The 11977-nt window shown below is 35.4% G+C and overlaps 2 protein-coding genes across 6 annotated transcripts in view; one reads left to right on the top strand and one right to left on the bottom strand.

Moving 5' to 3' along the window:
- LOC106878231 (UPF0669 protein C6orf120 homolog) overlaps positions 1–11977 on the bottom strand; it is a 26632-nt gene that overhangs the window by 8080 nt on the left and 6575 nt on the right. The window contains exons 1-2 of one of the 5 annotated variants that reach the window (XM_014927387.2): positions 11090–11468; positions 1236–1368 (exon numbers count right to left, since the gene is read on the bottom strand). The gene's annotated coding sequence lies outside the window, so the exon portion shown is untranslated. Of the gene's footprint in view, positions 1–1235; positions 1369–11031; positions 11056–11077; positions 11469–11977 lie in introns of those variants that run through there. The other 4 variants (XM_014927388.2, XM_014927389.2, XM_014927390.2 and 1 more) reach the window with 4 other exon arrangements.
- Positions 11781–11977, top strand: part of LOC106878232 (serine/threonine/tyrosine-interacting protein) — a 42193-nt gene continuing 41996 nt past the window's right edge. The window contains exon 1 of the mRNA XM_052971589.1: positions 11781–11933. The gene's annotated coding sequence lies outside the window, so the exon portion shown is untranslated. The remainder of the gene's footprint in view (positions 11934–11977) is intronic.

Here is an 11977-nt window from a genome sequence, read left to right as displayed (position 1 = left end):
TGGTTCAAACGCTCTAATTGCTGACAGTAGACGTGAGCATTGATTGTTGCATTAGGTGGTAACAATTCAAAGTGAATTACTCCTTTGCAATCCCACCAGATAGAGAGAAGAATCTTTTTCTCATGAAGTTCCCTCCTCAGTTGTGGTTGAGCTTCTTCCCTTTTACCAAGCCACTGTTTACGACGTTTAACATTTCGATAGAAGATCTATTCTTTTGCCACCAGTCACAAGTCTATCCAAAAAGGGTGAAATGAGTTTGCGAGAATGGAGAGAAGAGCAGATGTCAACTCGGGATTTATGGTTGCTTTTGGACAATTCATGAGGCACCCATTTTCCAACTTTAGGAAGTTGTCGAAGATGACGATGAACAGTTGTATGGTTTGAACTAAGCTTTATTGCCAACTGATAATGCAGGATTTTCTTCAAGTAATGCCAAGGAGCTTATCATCAAACTCAACTGGACGTCCTGTTCAATTTCCATCTTCAAGGCTGAAATCTCCATTTCTGAATTTTGCAAACCATCTTCTGCAAGTTCTTTCATTCAAGCATTCTTTCCCATAAACTGAGTGTATGTTTGAAGTCGCTTCGGCTGCAGAGTTTCATGTGTTTCTTGTATGCTTTTTGTGGAGTCCACACTGTTGTAAATTTTGAGGCCAAGTCTTCTGTCTAAGGTTAACTTACCTCAGTCTTGAAGGCCCTGAAAAAGGACTGAGATACCGGCTTTCCTCCTTTGACTATGCCATTCAAATTAACCAGTAGGAAACCTTGTACAATATAAGCATCAATTAACCAAAAGGAGTTCATAGAATGTTGTTTTGCCTGATTACTGTGTGCCTACTTCCTGACCAACAACACTTTTATATTTTTCTAAGTTGGACTGTTGTGTACCTACAGCCATCTTTGCCTTTCTCTATTCTTTCCTAAAGGACAAAAAAGCAAAATTTTAGACTTTCCTCTGCTCACAGCAATCAAACTTATTGACATTATGTGACCTTTCCTTTGTATATCTAGAACTACATTATCCAATGTGTCAAAATACTACAGTTTATTTTAGGGTGATTTGGCAGCCATATTCAACAGGACTACCAACCATACAAAGGTACTTTCATTGCACGTTTGTGTGTGCTGTTCATGAAAAGTATGGATTTGCTTGGAAAAGAAAGGAAAAAAAAGAAGCTCTGGTCATCAAAAAAATACTATAGACTAAAGGTTTTGTCAAATAACATTGTACTTACTTGATCAGTCAGTTTTACTGTAGTCTTGATATTTTCGTATATTTATAAGAATATTTTATTATAGTCACTTCCCTCATGCTAACAAATAAGACAAGTTGAAGTTCTTTCAGGTCAGATATTTTCTCAAATCACACTGGAAAGATACAAGGCAAAGTTTAAGACCAGAGCAGTATATGTGCAGTACATGCTTTCATTAATTTAGAATTTTATTTTAAAACAAGCATATTTACATTGTATTGTTTTACTTGGAGATGATCATATTTTGCCAACTAGATCATCCCCAAGTATAACAATATTTGCTTCAACTCAAGATTTCACCTCAAGAATCTTGAAAAACAAATACATAACTGTAACATATTTACATTGGCTTACTAGAAATACCAGCCAAATCCTCAAATTACACCTTACCACCTTAGAGTAGACCTATGTTTTTTTTTAGATAATGTAATCTTATATAGGCCGAAATGTTTACCACTTGTGTGTCTTTAATAAGTCTGCTCAGTCAAGACTGTCCTGGGGCTAAACAACATGTTTATATCTACTAAATTAATTACTTCAGTGGTATGATGTATAATTAATGTTGGTTGTATTTCATCTAACCAATACCATAGTATGTATAAGAGAGGAGTGTTACTTGACATATGACAAATAATGCTCAGAATACATTTTGCCACTGGTTTATATCAGATAACATTACATGGTTATAATAGCTGTATTATATTAACTCTTTAGTATTTAAACTGGACATATACAGCCCAAATATTCTACCTGTTTTATGTTCAAACTGGCTTTTCACAACTATCTTACAGTCATTCTAAAACTAAACAGTCACATCATTGAAATCTTAAAGCTATGAGTTAATGCATGATTGATTCAAAACAATGTGAATAAATAAGCATTACATTTGATAGAATAATCTGAATGCTAAAGGGTTAAAGATACCTAGAGCTACATAATTCATGTTCTGTCCTTTTTTAAAACATGTCTGTTTCCACATTTCTAATGAAATGCATTGCCTTTGTTTAAATTAATTTTGAAAATAACGAATTTAGTAAAATAATTTTGTCATTAAGGTAGTGTTTGAAACATAAATTAATGTGAAATTTTGATGAACGGTTTTAATTTAAATCACTTTAAAACAGATTTTTATTATAGAAACCGAGGATAGTCTCAGCCAGGTTGGTAGCAAAAGGGTTAAGATGACAGGTTATGATTTGAGAGATATTCAGTTGCTATTTCCAACAGAATAAGTGATCACACAGTGGTATACATGCTCATTTGTTGACTACAGGTTAGAAGTGTTCTGTTGAGGTATTCACAACAAATGAGATAAGAGATATTTGAAAGACAATGGGAAAGCAAGCAAAAAAAAAAAAAAACATAAAGTACTGACTACTGCTTAAGACAAGGTTTTTGGTGTTTAATGATGTGGAGATATTAAATTCCCCAACACCCAGTAAATTATCCGCCAAGTAAAAGCATTTTCACAAACTGTTGAAACAAATGAAACATAAAACAATACAGTTTTACCTTAACTTATCTATTAATAGCATGAAAAAAAAAAATAAAGAAAGAAAAACACCAGTACAATCAACAATTACTATTATTTTTAGGATAATAGGGTGGTATTTAAGAAAGATTCAGTTACAATTTCTGGTTGAGTAAGAACATTGATAGCTCCTCTGTTGGCTCAACATTTTTGACCGCTACTTACAAAACCTTCTCATTATTTCTATAAAATATACAGACCACCTCATATCTAGAGGATATCATACACCTTACTACCATTCTCTAGACAGCTGCACAACAACTCCACCCTACATAAATCAGTTAGAAATCTGGCTGGACAACAACAGACTTAAAGTTGCACCCACTGAATCCTTCTTATCAGCTTTACAAGAGAACATCAAATACAACTGACCTTCACACTCAAAAGAAAATAAAAACTACAAGAAGTTACATACAACACCTCCAGAACATTCATGACATGTATAATGAATAGTAAAATAAGTAAAACAAAATGCACAAATATACTCAGGCATTACAAGTACTACATTCAGTAAAAAAATAATAAATGCCCCCCCCCCCAGTCTCTTTACAATAAACAAAAGAACCTACACTGTAACCAAGATAACATACATTTTCACAGGGTGTACATAAACCACACTTATTCACTAGCTACAAAACAAAACAAAAATACTAAAAATGAAAGACCAGCATGTATTTCCATGCAAGGCGCACATTTTGTTTCAAGAAGCTTCAACTCCAGTCCTTGTCATTACACGAAAAATGACCACCATACATCATACCTCAGAGTTCAACTCCAACATCATCAAAACACGATCTTTCTCATTCAGAACAAATATAAGAAATATCCACCCAATGGCATCAAACACTATGCTGAGATGCACACCAGTGCAGAGGAACTGCAACTATTGCACTTGGAGTCCATTTTGTCTATCACTGTTGTAGCCACCATCAAAATCTGCCAGACAGTGGTGAGTACAACATGGTCAGACTGTCAGGTTTCACCCATATGATCCTTCACTGTATACTGGATTGTGCAGAATCCAAAGTGCTATGTTATAATTATATGTCACACCTTGTCACTCAGCCAGCTATCTGTATGTAATAGAACTGCTTGATTGGGGTTACTCTTGGATACCCAACAATAATAACTACACCATTCAACAATGGAGTCTCTAGACTGTCACTCAATCTGGTAGAAATAGCAGCTAAATCTCCCTCAAATCATACTTAACCATTTTAAAACAATTATACTGATGTGAAGATCATAGTTAAAATGCCTTTCATCATACAGCTGACTCGGTGCTAAATACCAACCGCAGCAATAGCAATAAACACAGCCTCAGCTAAGGACAAAAAATACCTTCACTTTCTATAATGCCAGTCTACCCAGAACTATTACAGCTGCACATCTACCCAAGAAACATTGTTTCAAACAGCTGAAAGAGGTACAGTTCAGAAAAAGTGGGTTTGAACCAATAATCTATAGGTCAGCGATAGAACATTGTAAGCCATTTAGGTTTAAATGTGGCCAAGGACACACTGTCTTTAGTTTGATAATATACAGATAATATTGATAAAGCTATAGATATACAGTATACAGAGATATCAGAAATTAATCATCCAGTGGTATAGAATTAACAAGTACAATGACAACAAATATTGAAACACACCACAGAAATAAGATTTAACAATGTAGGAGAATGAAGCATAATGTAGAAGGGCACAGAAGAATTTGATTTCAAAATTGTTTTTATTCTGACTGTATGGTAAAATAGCATTGAACTGAGTAAAGAAATTAAGAATCCGATAATTAAAGTAGAAAAATTCTACTTGAATCTAATTAACAGACATTCTATGGACAGGTAACATGTATTAGATACAGGATAGCATAATTTCTGTAGCTTTAACCCTTTTGTTACCACATTTCTACTAAAATACAGTCTTTGTTTCAATTAATTTTGGAAATAATAAAAAATTTAATTAAATAATTTTGTCATTAAGTTGGTATTTGAAACCTAAACTGACATGAAATTTGGATAAAAAGCTTAAATCAAGATCATTTTAAAACAGAGTGCTTGTATCATAAATCCAAGGTCGGCTTCAAGCAGATTGGTATCAAAAGGGTGGAGTGGGTTGTAAGAAAAAAACCTCAGATAAAGTAACTTGAGAATCACAGCAATAACGTAAGAGTGTCAAGCATGTATAAGACTATATATATACATATTAATATAAAATGATTTTTAGTGTTAAACCACAATAGATTGTGTGGACTTTACAACTGATATATTTCAATTTCGACATAGCCGTTTTATTTGCTTTGATTTAGCAATAATTTTACATCTGCTTTGCTATGTTGGTATTGTTTAGACAGTTCTCAAAGCATCCCACCACTCATTGCAGTCATCATCTGGCACACAGTAAAATAGAAAAACCAACATTGTTAATTGAGTCTGATGGGGTGTTACTGTGCCACTAGTACAAGAGCGGTTTCTGCAGCTCTCAATCCCATATCAATTCCTATCTGACCTTCCTCGACAGTTAACCTACAATGCAACTTGCAGAGTCCACACTGGGCAAGATGCTTAGTGGCATTTCGTCTGTCTTTATGTTTTGAGTTCAAATTCTGCCGAGGTTGACTTTGCCTTTCATTCTTTCAGGGTCGATAAATTAAGTACCAGTGAAACACTGGGATCGATGTAATCAAGTAGTCCCCTCCTCACAAATTTCAGGTCGTGTGCTTATAGTAGAAACGATTATTATTATTGAGAGATCAGTGCAAGCCATCACAGTGACACTGGGGTAAAATATACGAAGCCCAGTATACCCATCATGACTACCCGTCTGATAAGGGTACAGCATGCACATGCATCACAACCATATGTGCGCAACATGGTGATTTCATATCAAGATAAACAGTGAATGACCTTGCAGGTGGGGCCCAGTTAGAATTTTCTTCAGGTCGATTACCCCATCTCGCTCAAAAGGTCCCTGAATAAGGATTGTTTAAGGATGTTGAACAAAACAACCATCTTTCCAAAGGTGAATAATCCAAATCCCAAAGAATTTCTCTCAACACATGGCTATGATGCTCCCCCACTACTTCTGCTCATGATCAGAGATGCACATATCATCAGCCACCAAGGGACATGCTCAACTGGTTAAGGTCAAACAGTTGACAAGCAAATCTGTGGTATTAGGCAGAATATTTACTGTAGCCCATCTTTTTATACCAAGATAAAACAATGTACATGATAACACTTCCAATCAGTTAAGATCAGAAGCCATGAGAGCCACTGCCTGGTACTGCATCAGGACATTATTATTATGATGGCGAGTTGGCAGAATTGTTAGCATGCCAGGTAAAATACTTAGCAGCACTTTACCTGTCATTACATTCTGAGTTCAAATTTTGCTGTGGTCAATTTAGCCTTTCATCTTTTCAGGGTTGATAAAATAATCAACTTATCTCCTGAAATTGCAAGCCTTGTGCCAATATTTGGTGGTGAACTGGTAGAATCATTAGCAAGGCAGACAAAATGCTTAGCAGCATTGCTTTCAGCTCTTTATATTCTGAGTTCAAATTCCACCGAGGTTGACTTTGCTTTTCATCCTTTCAAGGTCAATAAAATAAGTATCACTTGAAAGTGGTGGTGGGGTGGGGTGTCAATGTAATAAATTTACCACTTCCTTAAAATAGCTGGCTTTGCACCAAAATCTGAAACCATTATCATTATTAATCATAATTATTATTAAGACGGTGAGCTGGCAGAAACGTTAACATGCCAGGCAAAATGCTTAGTGGCATTTCACCTGTCTTTATGTTCTGAGTTCAAATTCCACCGAGGTCAATTTTGCCTTTCATTCTCTCGGGGTCAGTAAAATGAATACCAATCAAGCACTGAGGTTGATGTAATCGACTAGCCCCCTCCCATCAAATTTCAGGCCTTGTGCCTATAGTAGAAAGGATTATTATTATTATTATTATTATTATTATTATTCTGGAATAATTTCTACAATGGAATACAACACTTTTCCTCTTTACTCTAAATCAGTCCTTATTCTAAGTCATATAAGAATAATTAACTAATTTCCTATATGATATATTGTTTTCATTACTAATTAATATTAGCTGGATGAACTGAAGCAGTTCAGAGTCTAACTGCAAAATGATACAATAAGAGACAATACTAAGTCACAGCTGAAACACTGATTAGGCCAACACTAAATCCACTAGGTTACTGTTATCTCCATATACAAACACATACAACTGATAAGACAGTTTGCATGCTGTCATTGTACCAAACAAAAATAGGAGCTAAATCACACACTACTACACTATTAAAAAAACAAAACAAAGGGAGAACACAGAATACACTCTGACATAACATTGCGGTTATAAAAATGAGATGATTGTAGATTGAACATGTTTTATCAAAGAACCACAGAACCAGGGCTGACCGAGGGCTAAAGAGCAACAACAAGACAAATACATACAAACATATAAACAAGCACTATAAAGTAATCTGTAGTAAACCAAGTTACAAAAGTACTATTATAATGAGCATTGTCCCCCACCTCTCTTTCTATGTATATTTTTATTAATATTTAGCAGAAGAAATAGAGTGACTCAAGGTCCAAGAGTTTCATATGTTGGCACACCAACGCACAACACTCATGGACCTTGAGTCACTCTATAGGCGTAGGAGTGACTGTGTGGTAAATAGCTTGCTTACCAACCACATGGTTCCGGGTTCAGTCCCACTACATGGCACCTTGGGCAAGTGTCTTCTACTATAGCCTCGGGCCAACCAAAGCCTTGGGAGTGGATTTGGTAGACGGAAACTGAAAGAAGCCCGTCGTATATATGTATATATATACGTATGTGTATGTGTCTGTGTTTGTCCGCCTACCATCGCTTGAGAACCGATGCTGGTGTGTTTATGTCCCCCGTCACTTAGCGGTTCAGCAAAAAGAGGCTGATAGAATAAGTACTAGGCTTACAAAAAATAAGTCCTGGGGTCGATTTGCTCGACTAAAGGCGGTGCTCCAGCATGGCCACAGTCAAATGACTGAAACAAGTAAAAGAGTATATACTCATATTTTGATTTCTATTTTTCCTATCTGCACTAACATACCTATATATAAAGATATAAATGTGTGTGTATGTAGGCTTGTTTCTAAATTCTGAAATATATACAACATAAATTTGACATGATGAGCACTGCACAGCAGTTAAGCAGACTGAATGGAATTCGAGACTCTGCTAATCTTACTCTAAGCAGAAGATCTATGACAATAGCTGTAAGAAAACTGAATAAATAGAGAGACACAGCTGGCATTAAACATGGCTGCATGTGTGGTTAAGAAGTTCACATTCAAATCACATTGTCTCAGTCCTTTTTAGGGCCTCTAAGAGAGGAGCAGAGAAATAATGAAGCTATTCTCAGGCCAACAACACTGGTGTTATAATGGGCAATAGATTAAACCAGCTGCCAATAACAGGAAAGGTCCTTTGACAGTCTTCAAATGGATTAATCACAACCTCAGGGATGTTTTGATTCTGAGGATGAGATCAATCTGAAGTTACTATAGTCAAACAGTGGGATCTTATTAAGTCCCCAGGCATGAGGCAATGTGTTACCTCATTTGAGTTGCCTTACAGAATAAATTTGTTTTAAAAAATCATTTTTGTTTGGGTTCATTCAATTGTGAATGTTCAAAGATATTTACCTCTTGGTATACCTGGAAAATTGTATTTTTCACACACACTAAGGTAGGTTATATAAATGGTTAAGCAACAATGAAACAAGTATATATTCATTCAGCAAAGTTTAACAAGTTTAGTGAATGAGTATGTGGGAAAGAAAGTCTAAATATTTATGCTAAAATCATAGACTGCCATATTTATAGATGGGAATCATCACAACTATATGAAGGAATTACATAGTAACACAATTGCTTCTTAATACTAAAGAAATATCCTTGTCAAGACTCCAGCAGACACATACATAAAAAGAGAGAGGTTGTGGTCAGGGCTGTCTTAGCAGCATTATAAACACCCCTGGGCAGGCAAATCAATGCATTGGGACCTATAGTATTTATTTATTTACTCTCTTTTACTTGTTTCAGTCATTTGACTGCGGCCATGCTGGAGCACCACCTTTAGTCGAGCAAACGACCCCAGGACTTATTCTTTGGAAGCCTACATTTTTTCTGTTCTTACTGATAGGAACAACTGAAGGGTTTAATCAAACAAATCACCCCCCCCCCCCCAGTACATTTTTTTAAAGGCTGGTCTCTTTTACCAAACCACTAAGTTATGGAGACATAAACAAATCAACACACACACACATATATGACAGGCTTCTTTCAATTTCTGACCTACTAAGGTAGGTCATATAACAAGATTACGAAACAGCTGTAAACATGGAATAAACATCTACTCTCTCACATCATTTCTCTTATCCATTATGTATATATGTATACATATATACACACATATATGTATATATACATACATATATAGACACACGTGTATATATACACACATATATGTATATACACACACACACACATATATATTGTTTACAAAATTCTTCTATTTAAATGTGTGATAGGAGTTATCCATACTAACAACCCAAGTTGATAAAACACTATTTTAAGCAATCTACATTTATATCAAACGACTATGTTCGAGTAAGCACGAGCTATCATGACTACTCAATGTGGACAATTAATGACAATTAGCTCCATCTTTTTTCATTGTCATAATTGAAGGACCAGCAACTTTCCTGCAACCAAAAAATATGAAGGCAGACAATAACAGAAGTAGTTGGACGAAAATATCAACGTATCTTGCCAGAGTTTTCTAATATTTGTCGCTCGAAGTGACATTCCTTAAGAGTAAAGGAAAAGGTACTGAAGTAGGAGCCAAAAATGTTAGAAATTGCAATTACATACATACATATACACAAAACTTTTTGTAAACATGTTCCTGTTTCGTCGCAAGTCACTACTAATTAAAAGCATTCCAGCAGTTCTAACTAGGACAGCATTATCCATTATGTCCTTCCAAGTTTGTTTTAAAGACATTAGGGTGACACCTGAAGGAGATTGACTTCTATTCCAGGCATCCAGTACGAAAACTTTACTCCCTCGACAATTTCCAGTGCCCTCAAAAAATTAAGAAATTGCTATTTACTGAACACAAAACTAGTTGTGTTAATATCACAAGTGGTCAGTAGGTGGGGGATTTGACATTAACTATCATCTCCTTTTGTCCTGGAGCCGAGAATTTGAAGAATCTCCCCGAAAACACTTGGGTGTGTGCGACGAAAGAAATGCAGTAAAATACACGATATTATGTAGAGTAATTATGTTGTTAACCCGACAACCAGTCCAGCTGCTTAAGATTGTCACAATTTTTTTTATTAGTTCTTTGAAAAATATCTTTTATCACTAATTATTATAATTAACAAAGCTGTTGTTTAGCCCCAGCCCTGATCGAACAGGCTTCAAAAGTATTCCAGTTGTAAACGAACTGATCTTTGAAAAAATGATGGACTACATTAACTACTGTGTCTTTTACTTAAGATAGTAGGATGTGATCTGAGGCAGATTTGGCTAGTATTCATAGCAGGTCGAGCAACCAGATAAAGACTGGCTCGGATAAAAGTTTTCATACGCACACACAGTTATTTTCATTCCTTAGTTCTGCATAGACTTTACTTCGCAATCTACAGCTACACTAGTGAGATAACTGACATCGTCAACTGACTCGATCTAGTATATTACGGGTACTTGTTTCATAGCTCCCTGTGTAACATACGCAGGGAAACGAAATGCAAAGTCGGACCCAACGAAATTAGAATTCAGTCTTTTTTTTTAAATGACACAACTAGGAGAGAGGTAAATGAAACAGTGGAACGAAATTGCACCATAAATTTAATTAGGATCAGTCTTGTCTTCACAACCACTTATCCCCCTGGGAATTCATAAAACAAATACCTGTAATTACACCTATTTATTCGATGAAATCAACTAAAACAAATACTTATTGAGTATAATGATTACGTATGCACTTATTATTATTATGAAGTCTAAATGAAAAAGTATAGTTATCAACAGTAATAAATAGGTTAAATTATGATATTTCGGTTAGAGTTATTTTTAAACAGTTTAAAGTTACATAGGTAACTAACACCATAAGACAATAGGCGACAAATGTATCACTTAAGTATAATAAAATATCAAAATGAAAATATACATTTAGTTGGATAAGTAGGTTAGTAAATAGATAAATAAAATAATACATGGACACGAACAAATTAACTCCTTGTTGACTTGTTACAATCGGAATGTGGTCACAACTAAAGCTTGTAAGTACCTTGCATGTGGCGGTGTTGTGTACTACGTGAAAAACACAGCGGCTGTGACGTCAGAACTTTGTGTGTTCAGTATCACTCAATTATTTTTGTTATGAACTTGTTTGTGTTGATGCATGGATTTTTTTTTTACTGTTATTCCCGTTTTGTGAGACAAGTTTGACAGTAAATTCTTTGTCCATTTCTTTCTCCGTGAGTTAATGAATGATAGCTGTTCCGAAAGTTTGCCGATCAGTGATTGCATTCGTTCAGTAATCTTTATTATTCCTCTAAATCAGTTTATTATATTACTTTTATTAGATTAGAACCAGGCACGGACAACCTTTTTCGAGAAATGGGCTGCATGTAACTTGACTCATCAATGGGCGGGCTGCACTACTAAAAAAATTTATAATTTTTCGTTGGGCGTGCTCTGCAGGAAGTAACGCGGGCCGCGGGTTTGCCCATGATTGATTTAGACAGTCATTCACTTTCGCCGCTCCTAAAATGGGTTGCGTACTCCGAAAAGGAGAAAGGGAAGATAAAAAGGAAGTTTGAAATTTTTTTCATACTCTTATATTTGTTATGTTTTTTCATAGTGGTGACTTGCGACGAAACAGGAATATGTTCATAAGGTGTCTTTTTTTTTTTTTCGCTTTAAGGACATTTAAGAGCACATTTATATATCCCTTAAATGAAAGCCTACCCTTGCCGTATAATGCGTAAATTTGAGTATATACAGGATGGTCGCTAGAAAAGCGGAAAATTCGTGAAATGCCGAATATTTTCACAAGATGTATTTGAGGTAAGCAATAAGCGTCAAATTTTCCGCGGCAAGACTTCCGCCCG

The sequence above is a fragment of the Octopus bimaculoides genome, chromosome 11 (assembly GCF_001194135.2).
Source record: "Octopus bimaculoides isolate UCB-OBI-ISO-001 chromosome 11, ASM119413v2, whole genome shotgun sequence".
Taxonomy (NCBI): Eukaryota; Metazoa; Mollusca; class Cephalopoda; order Octopoda; family Octopodidae; genus Octopus; species Octopus bimaculoides.
This window is presented reverse-complemented; position numbering and strand designations above follow the sequence as displayed.